This window comes from Stomoxys calcitrans, chromosome 4 (assembly GCF_963082655.1).
Source record: "Stomoxys calcitrans chromosome 4, idStoCalc2.1, whole genome shotgun sequence".
NCBI lineage: Eukaryota > Metazoa > Arthropoda > Insecta > Diptera > Muscidae > Stomoxys > Stomoxys calcitrans.
The window spans coordinates 140,113,888-140,128,436 of NC_081555.1; the positions used below are offsets into that span (position 1 = coordinate 140,113,888).

The window sequence follows — 14,549 nt, forward strand, 5'->3', positions numbered from 1 at the left end:
AATAAATATTACAACAATAAATAACACAAAACCATTGCATGAGTCATTGAGAAAAGAATAAACACACACAAAAAGAATATCGTATGATATCCTAAATTCAATGAAACATTAACTTTTAATGATTTCATTTTTCATGAAGAAATATCATCAGCAACAACTGCTGTCATTGTCATAGTCATAATGATGTGCTTTTCGAAAACAGGAAGGAAATGCATCTGACAAATTTGCTCTTTGACCAAAGACCTGAATAAACATCATAATGCTAGCAACAATGTGGTATAGCATTAAATTCCATATGGGGAATATGACAACACCGTTCTTTCTCTGTCTCTCGCAATATTCTCATATATCGACACTTAATGAGCAAAATGAAATGATGATGATGTTGATAAAGATGGACATACAAATTAGGGTTGCCAATTTGTTATATATTAAGCAAAATTGCAAGGGTACATCTAAGACTGGCAGCCGGTTGTTTGTACCGAATTGACACGATAGAGTCCTTCATCGACAAGATTGGTAATTGGTCGCATGGTTTGGACAAAAACATTGAAGTAACAAATAACAAAAAAAAAAATGATAAATTGATAAGAAATCTACTCAAGTTAAGTAAGATAAACCAAAAATTTCAAAAATAAACTAGAAAAAATAAAACAAAACATACGGTTTTATATGCAATAAAAATATTTAAAAAACAGTACAATAGTATAAAAAAAAACAACTATGATAATATATATAATAAATATATAATTATACACAATAATAGAAAAATTTAATAAATTAAAAAAAAAAAAATAAACAGTAAAATATGAAAAATATAAAGTAAAAATAGAGTTAATTAAAAAAATTGAATAAATAACTTTATAAAATATAATAAAATAAAGAATAAAAAAATCTATAAAACTATAAAACTATAATTAAAAAAAAAAGGTAAAAGCGTGCTAAGTTCGGCCGGGCCAAATCTTATATATCCTCCACCATGGATCTCAATTGTCGAGTTCTTTTCCCTGTCTCTCTTTTAGGGCAAACAAAGGAAACGAACGGATAAAAGAATAGAATTGCTATGCTACTGGAGCTTATGTAGTTATGGTCCGAATCGGACCATCCTATGGTAGAGAGTATAAAAATAAAAACGCTTATGCAATAGAAGCAATGAAAACCCTTATTAAAGACAAATAATTAAACCTGATCAAGGTTGGGAGAATTGCTAAATAAAATTGTGCAAGAAAAAAGCTAGTATTTGGTGAACAGGCCCGGACAAAATACGAATAACGTTCATGGTAAGGTTAAAATTGCTCATGGTAAGGTTAAAATTAAGCTTAAGTGTATCTACGCAAGCTGTCACTAATCTGCATAAATGTGCCTATTCTGCACAAATGCGTCCGTAGCTCTATGCGTCCTCTTATATTACCGAAAGCCATATGAATATTTTTCCTAGGTCCTTTCTGTAGTAGCCTCGTTTCGTCTCGATCCCGATCGTCGTCCTTCGTACTAAAGTGCTGCGTGTGCACTAGAGCCGGCGAAATATCGATAATCGCAACATTCGATATTTTCGAAAGTTTTAGTAATAAATATCGATAGTATCGATACTATCGTAAATTTCCCATCACCTATATTTCAAACGAAAAGTAAAAATCAGGAGATCGATTTATATAGAAACAATATCAATGCACAGACCAAATAAAACCAAGGTTAATAAAGTTAGCGGAGGTCACCGTAGCGCAGAGGTTACCATGTCCGCCTATGACGCTGAACGCCTTGGTTCGAATTCTAACGAGAACATCAGAAATTTTCAGCGGTGGCTATCCCCTCCTAATGCCAGTGATATTTGTGAGGTACTACGCCCTATTAAAACTTCTCCCCAAAGAGGTATTGCACTGCGATCCCGTACATAGCGCCCTCTATAGGCGCTATGTATCTTAAAGAATACATTCTGTATCGGATTGCTTATTTTTGTTTAGTTTTGCAGAAAAATTAAATTTGCGGTATCCATCGGAAAAATATCAATCGATATTCGGCCAAAAAATTAAATATCGATAGCATCGATATTTTGCCAGCTTTATTGTGCACTCGATATCGATACCAGTATCTGACGCTTACACAGCCTTTGGCCTTTTAAGGTTGACGATTTTTGCTTGAGATATATTTTTAGTAAAGAATTTATTAAAAATTTGCGTTTATGGAAAATTTTTTGCCATTTCTGGTATGCGATCAGAAACCTGCCCTTATCCATACCTATAATCACCTCATTTGCCCCCACTATACAAATTGTAAGAGACTGCCCCAATGTGTGATATCAGTTTGTTTTGGTTTAATCATTCAAATAATTAAAATCGTAGATTTTCACAACAAAAATCTAATTTACTCCCAGATTATAATCGTAAAAAAATGCCTTAGGCAACCCTGATTCTGAGACAAAACAGCTGAACAGACGCTCAGCGTACAATGAGCTACGGTGTTTTTGTTGTAGACTTAGTGAAAGATGCATGACAAAAACAACAACAACATGAGTGTGTAATTCCAACAAGAAAAACATGAAAGTCAAGGAAAAGTACATCAAGAGAAATGTTTTGTCGTACTTTAACTTGTGTTTGCTCTGCTTGGGTGTTGTGTTGGGTGCTCACCTTTCCCTGTCGACCACGCTGCTAACGATGACGACGACTGCGACGGCTACGGCGAGGTTTTGTTATTTTATGTCTTTGGCACTGGTGTTGTTGCTGTTTTGTTATTAAGACATATTACATTAAAGCAAAAAAATATAATTTTCACTTTTTTCAGCAATTTTGCGGTAGGTTAACGAAGCAACAATAACAATAAATTACACTTCCACTAAATGAATTGTGTGTAGAAGAGCTTTACATTTAACTATAATCAAAAGCAAAACGTATTTGTCATTAAAACACGAACTCACGAACCAACTCTTTGGAATTTCTTTAATATCTTGTTTTTGTTGTTTCTTCGCGTTGTGGCTTCTTTCGATTTTTGTTGTTTTGCTGAATGCCAATACAGTGTGTTGTTGTACAATCTATGTAATTGGTCACAGCCGCATAAAACACTCACTCACACAGCGTGTTTGGCTTCAATTTTGGCAATACAAAATTAAACGGACCGCCGCTTTAAGAGTGACCCTTCTTCTTCTTCTTCTTCTTCACCACCCCATACACATTTCGCCCAAAAGTAACACAATTACACACAGCACAAGGTTTCACTTCATTACACTCGGTGATTGTTTGAAAGATATGTCCAACTGGAGACGAACGAGTGAGTACTTAAAGACTGTTAAAAATCGATTATTGTTATTTTGCTTTTTTGGACGATTCTTTGAGGCATAAATAAATCTTTGTAAATTTTCTTTTCATTAAAAACGATGACAACAACAAAATCAAATAAACAAAAGCAATAAAGTAGTAATTTGCACTACATTTTACATCTTGTGCGGACGTTCACATAACATTCACAAATTTACACGGCACATCATCATTATGTGACGTGCGTGTGGTTTTTTTTGTCTAGATGGAATTTAGAACAGATAGACTCCGATTTTTTATACAAAACGAATGAAAAAAAAGAAAAAATTGCAACCGACCGTACAAGTTTTCTGCGAAAGAGTTGGAAGTGAAATGCTTGGTTTAGTGTTGTCAAGTCAGAGAGGTAGCGAGAGAATGCGAAAGAAACGTTAAATGTGAGCGTTGCCAACCATTTGTGTGTTTAAAAGAAGGAAACTATGCTAAGGCAGAACACAAAAGCGGTTGTCGGCGTTAGCGTTTTAGTGAATGTTGCTGAATTTAAAAGAGATAAATATAACAAAAAAAAAAAAAACTATACCAAGTTAAAAATAATTTTGAATGCAAGTGGAAAGAATATTTAGACAAAACCTTTACAAATAATATTAATTAATATAACAAAGCCACAAAATCTAAATCTGCTTAAAAATTTAAAGTTAACGAACAACTTGAAAAATATTTTATTCAGAGCAAATTGTGAACCATATAAAAAAACTACATATACGTATCTTTCGGAACAACCACATACTCCGTTCGTGAGACAACTAGAAATCGGGTAATAAATACGCCGTTTATGGGCCCAAGACCTTTAATTCTTACTCCCCTACAAGTTTTTGCCTGCAAATTGTCACTGGAACAGTACGCGAAAAGACCTATCAATTTAAAAGCCTAGCATGATTCAACAGATTGGGGGACGGACGGACGTAGCTCGATCGTCTAAGATTTTTATGGCGATAAAGAATATATACTACATAATAAATTTCCAAAAATGTGGTTTAATGTTTTTCTCTGAACAATGTTTCCAAAATTTTTATTGTAAAAGAGAATTTTTCAAAAAACAAAAAAAAAAAAAATATTTTCAGAATATTGATCTAAAGTAAAATTTTTAATGATTGTTTCTATATTTTGTTTTTCAGTATTTTTTTATCAAATAATATTTCCACAGAAATTTATTTTTTTTTTTCTACAGATAATTGTAGTAAAGTTTTATTTAAACTTATATTTAGCTATTGAAAGTTATTTCAAAAAATTTTTGTATTCATTTTATATTTATAGGAAATCTGATCAGTTATATTTTGCTAATTTTTTAGTGTTTTCTGTTTGATTTTTTTTTTTTTGTAATTATAAATTTCTTAAAAATAAATAGAGGCTCATAACCCCATTCTATAGAATTCCAGTGTGTGACTATTTTAATAAAAAAAAAACAAAAAAATCAATGATTGTGATTAAGATAATTGTTGGCAACTGTAGGTTGAGCGGTTTACCGCTTTAAGCTGTGTTTAGTTTTATCTGAGTTACCAACTGCGAAGTTCACTAACAGCTAAATGTTCTGAAAACATACAAGGTTCTTTTATATGCTAAACTGTGGTGAAGTTATCAGAGCTACGCACCACTCAACGTTGTTCAGATTGGCTACACACTATTCCGAGGTAAGGAGTAGCCACTTGGGGGTGAGTAACCACTTGACCGCTTGAAGAGTAGCCACCCGACGGCATGGTGAGTAGCCACTCTGTGGTAAGTATAACCAATCATAATAAATGGTATTGCCACATAAAAAAATTGTGACAATACGTTATAGTAGGCAATTTTAAAATGTCGTTTTTTAAGATAAATACTGAAATACAATCAAACTCAAACGAAAAATAAAATAGAGTTAATTTAAAATGAAATTACGCAAAATAAAATGTATGGTTTTTTATACTCATATACATTTAGATTACTTCTAATTAATTTTTCGTGATATTTCTAATTTATTACAAATTTATTCACCACTTTTCCTTCAATTCTCTTGGTCGCTAAAATTGCTTTCATTGTCTGCTGCGGAAAGAATGTAAATGAGCCTTTTTAAAATTTATTGCCCATTCAACCCCACAAAACGTTACTGTTCCTGGCATACAATGTTGCCTAGAATGTAAATTTGATTACAGGTTTAGCCGCATAGCACACTCATTCCTTCCCTACAAGACTCAAGTGAATTCATGAAGCAGTTTCCATGTTGAATGCCACAGATTGCATACTGCCTTGCTGCCTCATACACTCGCGCGCACACACACACACACATGCTGATCTAAACAAGTACACAGCATGCAAGGCCGTTGCAAAAACTTAACTGTAATTCCAGCAATGATGATGATGCGTTCTTTTCCTACATCTATGGCTGGAACATTTTCCACCGACCAACAAATAAGCGACCAGCCCCAGAACAAGAACATGAACACAAAAACCAGAACTACACATAAACACATAACATATTTTTTTCTTGCTTTGCAGAGGCCCAACTTAGCCCCCAAAGGAAGGGAAAAGAACAAATAGCAAGGTAACTGAACAAAAAATCACACAAAACTTAAGCACGAGCCGCCTAAGGCGATGACGACAGCTTTTATTATATGTACCAACTCCACCATCACCATTACTCTGTGTCCATTATCCTCCATCTTTGTGTGAGATAGGAACGGTCGCCAAGGAATAGCCGCTCATTCTGCTACCACTAAACAAGTTAGCTTTGTGTGTTGTTGTTTTTGCAAAAATAACGCGTATAACTGGCATACTAAGAATGTTGTCCAGCTTAAGAATTTCTGGCAAATATCACAGCAATAACAACAACTACCAACTAGAACAACATCATAACCATCGGAAAACTGAAACTTGAAATCGCTCCTAGACATGCCTATGGCGAAGCCCACAAAGACGGCATGAACCACATCCATACATACATATATATGTACACACGAGCATAAATGGAAGGTTGTTGCAACAACATAACCTCAACATCTTTCATCTTGTTTTGGCGATTCTGGGGAGAGTCTGAATAAACGAGGTGCTTTTAAAAAGCGATTGAATAAAAATCTTTGGTGTGGTAAATATGATTTTTTAAAAAAAATTTCATTTTTGTTTTGTTGTTGTGAGGGAATTTTTTACAACCAAACAATTTAATTTTCGTTAAATTTTCATTTTGTTAAATTTTTATCTTTATAGAAAGTGCAAAAAACAAAAATAGTGAATATTTATATTTACATTTATCTGTTGTTAAAAATTTTTTCATCCTAAAAGTATGCTTTGAAAATTTTAATACATGGTAGTAAGCAGTCTTTTAGGTTGAAATTGTTTTTATCTGTTAGAAATGTCACTGGAGGCCACCGCGTAGTGGTAAGTATGCCCGCCCATGACACTGAACGCTTTGGTTCGAATCCTGGAACATCAAAAACATTTTGTCAATGGTGGTTATTCCCTTATTTATGATGACGGCTTTTTTTCAGGAATCCTGGCAAGAACATCAAAAACATTTTGTCAATGGTGGTTATTCCCTCACTTATGATGCCGCCTTTCTTTGAGGCATTTCCCCATGTAAGACTTTTCTACTAAGCGATGTCGAGTCTGCAAATGAAAGGTCCTTGCGGCCTGTAATAGAAGCAGAAAGGAGTATAACCGCAAGGGTTAGGCCTTTCATATATTCTGCCGCCAAGGGTAGTGAGAAGAGTGCACACTTTACTAGGGTACCTTACTTTGATAAGTAAGGTGCCCTAGTGGAAAGGTGCAGGCACTGTCACTTGAGGGCAGCGAGTCAAGAAATCGACAAGGTAGTCATCAGGGCCCGAACTACAAATGGCTATGCTGGACCGTAGCAATCCCTAGCGTCGATAATCCATTGGGAGATAAATGATGATTGAGTAGAAGGTATGCGAGCTCTATCGGCAGCCAACGGAAAGGGCGGAATGGGCGAAAAGAGAGAGAAAGAACACTGGAACGAATATCTGGAACCTTTGATAGGTTCAAGGAGACGAGGAGAGCGACGAGGAGTTCCTGAGCGAATATAGTGAAACCCTGAGCAGGTTCAAGAAGGAGACGAGAAGAGCGATGAGGGTTTCCTGGGCGAAATTCTGGGGAGGATTAGAGGGTACTAGTGTGGCAGAGGTTAACATGTCCGCCCCTATGACGCAGAACGCATGAGTTCGAAACCTGGCGAAAACATCAGAAAATATTTTCAGCAGGTTATTCGCTCCTAATGCTGGCAACATTTGTGAGGTACAAAAACTTCGCTCCAAAGAGTTGTCGCACTGCGGCTCGCCGATCGAACTCTGCTATAAAAGGGAGGCCCTAATCATTGCGTTAAAACTTAAATCGGACATCACTCAATTCCTGAGCGAATATCGTGAAGCCCTGGGTAGGTTCAAAAAGGAGCCGAGGCGAAGAGGATTTCCTGGGCGAAATTCTGGGGAGGATTAGAGGGTACTAGTGTGGCAGAGGTTAGCATGTCCGCCTATGACGCAGAACGCATGAGTTCGAAACCTGGCGAGAACATCAGAAATTATTTTCAGCAGATTATTCGCTCCTAATGCTGGCAACATTTGTGAGGTACTAGGCAACACAAAAAATTTCCCCCCAAAGAGTTGTCGCACTGCGGCTCGCCGTTCGGACTCTGCTATAAGAGGGAGGCCTTTATCATTGCGTTAGAACTTGAGGCATCTAGATTGCGCAAAGGATCCTACACGCCAAGCTCCTTAAGAAGAGAAGACGGAACAACTAAGCGATTTCGAGGTGCGACATTTCTTTTAGACTCGGCTATATGCTAGAGATCCCCTATTATTGTGTAAAAACTTGACTAGGACATCACTCATTGATGTGAGGATAATTTTTTATTCAAAAATTTAATTTTTGAAATTTTCCAACCATCCCTCTTCAAAAGCCCACAAAACACACTACCACAACTTGTACAGATAATCATCTACAGCTAAAGCAAAAAAAAAAAAGTTTGATATGGAGCATTTTCTTTGACGATTGTGCTCTCAAGTATTTGCCACAATTCTAAACGTCTTGTCCCACAATTGTCTATGGATGCTCCAAATTCGAAAGAGTCTAGGAAACAAAGGAAGTAATGGGAGCGAGTAGTTGGTAGTAACTGAATGACCACAAACCAAAAAAGGATTATGACCATAAACAACCAGTTGTGGCAGCAAGAAAATAAAGTTTTTAGTTCTACAAGCTGTAACTATTGTGTGTGTGTGTGTGTGTAACACAAACTATCTGCTATTTTTGGTTTTCTGTATCTTCCTCCACGCTTTTTCCCAGCATTCTTGTTTGCGTGTGCATGTCTGTGTTTAAAGGTGTCGTTTTCCGCATTGCTTTGAATGCCGTTCTATAACCATCCACGCGCACTCGCCCTCTGGACATTATTTTCCTTATGCCTAGTAATGGTCGAGCCTCATCATCTGATGTTGGAAAAACTAAACAATTCGCAATTCGTTTCGTTTGTTTATTTTTACGTTATCGAGGGAATTGTGCCAATGTGTTAGCAGTACGCAGCAATTGTTGGTAAGTTTTTTTTTTTTTACTTTTTGAATGGTCTGCACGAGAAATGAACGTCCATCCGTTTGGTTGTCTGTCGTTGGTGGTCTATGTCAGGGATGATAAAAAGGAATCTTGAAAGGGGACTAAATGAGCTAGGGACAAAATTTAGAAAAAAAAAACATTTCAGATTTAGAAAAAAATCTAATCTCATCGAATTTCAATTTTTTTCAGAATTTTGGTTTTCATAAAAAACTTTGTTAAACTTCAATGTTATGAAAATTTTCACCCAGATTTTTTTCGTAGAAAATTGTGTAGGAGATTATTTTTATAAAAAACTAGTCGAACCGGGCCCGCATCGCTGCCCCTACTTTGACTCTCTAATATCTTTTAAGGGTGGGGACACTTCGCCCTGAATATGAATACCGAATTCGTGCCATTGTAGCATATGTCCGCCTATGACGCTGATTTGTCGTGATTGGTCTATATTTCCATTTGGAGGGTTTTGGGCGGCCCCCGAGGCACCAGACTATAACAATAGAAACCTTTTTTGTTTTTGGTGACGGTAGGTTAGGTTGAAAAGGGGGTACGGATATTAATCTGCCCCATGCCACTATAGGCTTACACCTCAGCCAGTAATCAGCTTGTTGTGCGCTCTAAAAACTAAAACTTAACCTCAAAGATGAAAATTTAAATTTTTTGGAAATGCTCCAACGTCTCATCATCTTCCCCACATGCCCTACACATGCTATCACTTGCCGCACCGAGTTTGAATAAGAAAGCTCGTAGTCATATGTGTCCCGTTATGACACCAAATGCAATACTGACCTCCTTCTTACTACCTTTCAGAATTAGCCTCGTCATCTCACGATCCGGATCATCCCATAGGATTTTCGTCGTCTTACCGAGTATTTCGCTGTTCCACAGTGTTACATGCGTTTGTCGCCCACGCGATTAACCCGAAAGGCTTCGGTTTAACCATGTTTATCGACGGCAGTCCTCTGGTCTTCACTGCCAAATCGTCTGCCCTTTCATTCCCCTTTATTCTGTTATGGCCCGGCAATCAAACGATGCGGATTGTGCCATCCTCAGAGAGGGCTTTAATCTCCTTCTTACACTCCTTGGCGACTGTAAGAATGCAAACAAATTTCGAACGAAATGCATGACCAATCTCCGAGATTTGGTATTTTTAAAAATTAGGGTAATGAGAAGTGCTTTTTTGGGGGAGCGATGGAAGCTCAGACATTTCAACTCATTCATGGATATAAAATTCGTGCAACACTCCCAAATCTCATTAATTTAAGCCACATATTGCCATGGTCGGTAAATATGAACCGTTTGGAGGGTGTTTTGGGGCTGGGCGGCCACCGGTATTTTGCCCTGAAAAAAGATATCAAATTCGTTCTTTACCCCCAAATACCAATTTTCCATAGTCGGGTATGAATTTCAGTTTAGGGGGTGATACCTTGAAGCACCCCCTAAACTGAACTTCATATCCCCCCAAACACTTGGCTCCAAAATTGGATATCACATTCATTTTCTACTCTCAAATACCTTCCATTTGAGTCCCATATTGTCATAATGGGTCAATTAACCTATTTGATAAAAAACAAGTAAAAGCGTGCTATGTTCGGCCGGGCCGAATCTTATGTACCCTCCACCATGGATCGCATTTGTCGAGTACTCTTTCTGGCATCTCTTCTTAGGCAAAAAAGGATAAAAGAAAAGATTTTCTCTTATATTTTATGCAAATTTTCAGCTAAATCGGATAGGAATGCGCCCTCTAGAAGCTCGAGAAGTCAAGTCGCCAGATCTGTTTAATGACAGCTATATCAGGTTATGAACCGATTTGAACCATACTTGGCACAGTTCATTCAAATCGGATAAGAATTGCGCCCTCTAGAGGCTCAAGAAGTCAGGACCCAAGATCGGATTATATGGCAGCTATATCAGGTTATTGACCGATTCGAACCATACTTGGCACAGTTGTTGGATATCATAACAAAACACGTCTTGCAAAATTTCATTCCAATCGAATAAGAATTGCGCACTCTAGAGGCTCAAGAAGTCAAGACCCAAGATCGGTTTATATGGCAGCTGTTTCAGGTTATGGACCGATTTGAACCATACTTAGCACAGTTGTTGGATATCATAACAAAACACCTTGTGCAAAATTTCATTCCAATCGAATAAGAATTGCGCACTCTAGAGGCTCAAGAAGTCAAGACCCATGATCAGTTTTTATGGCAGGTATATCAAGTTATTGACCGATTCCAACCATACTTGGCACAGTTGTTGGATATCGTAACACAACACGTCGTGCAAAATTTCATTACAATCGGATAAGAAATGCGCACTCTAGAGGCTTAAGAAGTCAAGACCCAAGATCGGTTTATATGACAGCTGTATTAGGTTATGAACCGATTTGAACCATATTTGGCACAGTTGTTGGATATCATAACAAAACACGTCTTGCAAAATTTCATTCCAATCGAATACGAATTGCGCACTCTAGAGGCTCAAGAAGTCAAGACCCAAGATCGGTTTACATGACAGCTGTATCAGGTTATGAACCGATTTGAACCATATTTGGTACAGTTGTTGGATATCATAACAAAACTCGTCGTGCAAAATTTCATTCCAATCGAAAAAGAATTGCGCACTCTAGAGGCTCAAGAAGTCAAGACCCAAGATCGGTTTATATGGCAGCTATATCAAAACATGGACCGATATGGCCCATTTACAATACCAACCGACCTACACTTATAAGAAGTATTTGTGCAAAATTTCAAGCGGCTAGCTTTACTCCTTCGGAAGTTAGCGTGCTTTCGACAGACGGACGGACGGACATGGCTAGATCGACATAAAATGTCACGACGATCAAGAATATATATACTTTATGGGGTCTCAGACGAATACTTCGAGTAGTTACAAACAGAGTGACGAAATTAGTATACACCCATCCTATGGTGGAGGGTATAAAAATCGAGTTCCATATAGTCATGATGGTTCATATGCCCATTTAAGGCATTTTTAGGAGGTAGAGTGACCCTCTATACTTCGAACTGATTTTTTAATGCTAGTTTTTTAATCTACTTCCGAATACCTTTGATTTGAGGCCCATATTGACATGAACGTCTAATATGTCTGTTTCGGGGAATTTCGGGGCTGAGGCCATATGCGTATTCTATTTTCCAAAACCTTTCATTTGATACCCATTGTTCCGATCGGTCCACTTTTATTTTTGGGTAATATTTTTGGGGTAAGGGGGAGGGTCCGCCTCCCCCCCTATATCAAAAAATTATATAGCCTATGTTTCCTTTCAGTAATTTCAATTGAAGTCAGGGCTGTACGGCGGATGACCCAACGATTCGACGTTTTGGGGTTTCAAACAGAGGCTGCTTTGAGGCGATGTGTGAGAGCTCACATTGTCATGGTGAATAATAGTTTGTCTTCTCTAGTTCATAATTCGAATTTCTCCCAAGACTGCAGGCAATCAAATGGTAGTTTACCACTCAAAATTGAGTTCCTAGTAGCTCAAATCACCACATTACCAGTTATGTGGAAGAAACAGGCGACAATTTGCTTCGAAACAACTTTCGTTAGATATGCCTCATCTCATCGAAGACCCACACTGTCGATTGTTGTTCTGTTTCGGGCTAATACGCTAAAATCACCCATTCACCACCTGTGAGGTGGCAATGCGATCATACCTTTTCAACATCTCTTAGAACTTATCGACACGAGCCTTTTTTTGAGCGATTGTCAAATTGTGCGGAATCCAACGAAAACAAACCTGTCTTACGGCAAGTTGTACATGCAGTACCGAATATATGCTGGTGGAAGAATTGTCTAAGGATGCCTCTATCACACGGTATATCACATGACGATATTGCATAGCAAGTTCACGCATGGCATCAAGTTCTCTGGTACAACGGCCGACTTTAAGCGAGCGTTGGCCACGACTGAATTCATTAAACCAGTTTCAAAGAGTGCTGTAGGTTGGTACTTCTTCGCCACACAAAAGATTAAATTCATTAATGTACTCTTGTCGTAATAATCTACGCCGAATGTTTTGATAAATGGTCGCACAAAAATTTGTGAAATTAATTTTTTCTTTGTGTTGTTTACCCGAATGAGGGTCGTACGTCAAAACGTTCTGAGTACGATAGCTGGAAAACGTCAAACTTTCCAACGGAAATGTCAAATTGCACCTGGACTCACTTGTAGTTGCCTAGGCCACAAACTTATATAGCAGCCCTCGTATATTCTTTATGGGATCGCCAAGCCTATCTAAGTAAGGTCGCGAGCAAAATAGGGATCAGTGTGCAAGCAGGAGCCAGAGACCAGCATCGAAGAAGGTATGTCAAAGTAATGATAAGTTCAAAGAGCAAACAAGCGAAGTGAATAAGTGGAAGTCACATGCGACGCAGGTCTCACGTAATCTCGGTGACGTATCGATTTAGCCATGTCCGTCCGTCTGTCTGTCGAAAGCACTTTCGAAGGAGTAAAGCTATCCGCTGGAAATTTTGCACAAATACTTCTTATTAGTGTAGATCGGTTGGGATTGTAAATGGGCAATATCGGTCCATGTTTTGATATAGGTGCCATATAACCCGATTTGGAATCTTGACTTCTTGAGCCTCTAGAGGGCGCAATTCTCATCCGATTTGGCTGAAATTTGGCATGAGGTGTTTTGTTATGATTTCCAATAACTGCGCCAATTATGGTTCAAATAGGTCCATAACCTGATATAGCTGTCATATAAACTGATCTGGGGTCTTGACTTCTTGAGCCTCTAGAGGGCGCAATTCTTATCCGATTTGGCTGAAATTTTGCATGAGGTGTTTTGTTATGATTTCCAATAACTGCGCCTATTATGGCTCAAATAGGTCCATAACCTGATATAGCTGTCATATAAACAGATCTGGGGTCTTGACTTCTTGAGCCTCTAGAGGGCGCAATTCTTATCCGATTGGGCTGAAAATTTGCATCACGTGTTTAGTTATGACTGCCAACAACTATGCCAAGTATGGTTTTAATCGGTCCATAACCTGATTTAGCTGCCATATAAACCGATCTTGAATCTGGACATCTTTAACCGATAGAGGGCGCAATTCCTATCCGATTTGGCTGAACTTTTGCATGAGTTGATTTGTTATAACTTTCAACAACTGTGACAAATATGGTTTGAATCAGTCTATAACCTGATATAGCTGCTACCGATCTGGGATCTTGACGTCTTGAGCCTCAAGAGGGCCTAATTATTATCCAATTTGGCTGAAATTTTATACAACGGCTTCTTTCATGACCTCCAACATACGTGTCAAATATGGTCTGAAGCGGTCTTTAGCCTGATACAGCTTCCCTATAAACAAAAAGAGATACCGGGAAAGAATACGACAAATGCGATTCATGGTGGAGGGTATATAAGATTCGGCCCGGCCGAACTTGTTTTAGAATAGAAAGCAAAACAAAAACCTTTTTAAAAAGTTAAGGTGGTGTACTTGAAATACATTGGACAGGCTGCGGAAATCGCGATTTCGAAGCTGACCAAAGCTTCATCATCAGTCCGCGAAGACCCACAAAATTACATGCTGGAAGCATGTAATTTTTGCAACTTTTGCACACTAAGTAGTGCAAAAATTTCAAATTTTGCCCATGAACATTTCACTAAGGAACAGAGGCAAACTTCTCACATATCAGAGGCAAACTTCTCACTAAATAGTGAGCTGCAAAAAATTTTTCGAAAAAAATTAGTTT

At 37.8% G+C, this 14,549-nt stretch overlaps 1 protein-coding gene across 5 annotated transcripts in view; it reads right to left on the reverse strand.

The window, feature by feature from the left end:
* Nucleotides 1-14,549, reverse strand: part of LOC106088340 (MICAL-like protein 1) — a 236,281-nt gene that overhangs the window by 83,041 nt on the left and 138,691 nt on the right. For 2 of the 5 annotated variants that reach the window (XM_059366428.1, XM_059366427.1), the window contains exon 1: nucleotides 2,625-3,607. The exons of the other annotated variants lie outside the window; for them this stretch is intronic. The gene's annotated coding sequence lies outside the window, so the exon portion shown is untranslated. Of the gene's footprint in view, nucleotides 1-2,624; nucleotides 3,608-14,549 lie in introns of those variants that run through there. 5 annotated transcript variants of the gene reach the window in all.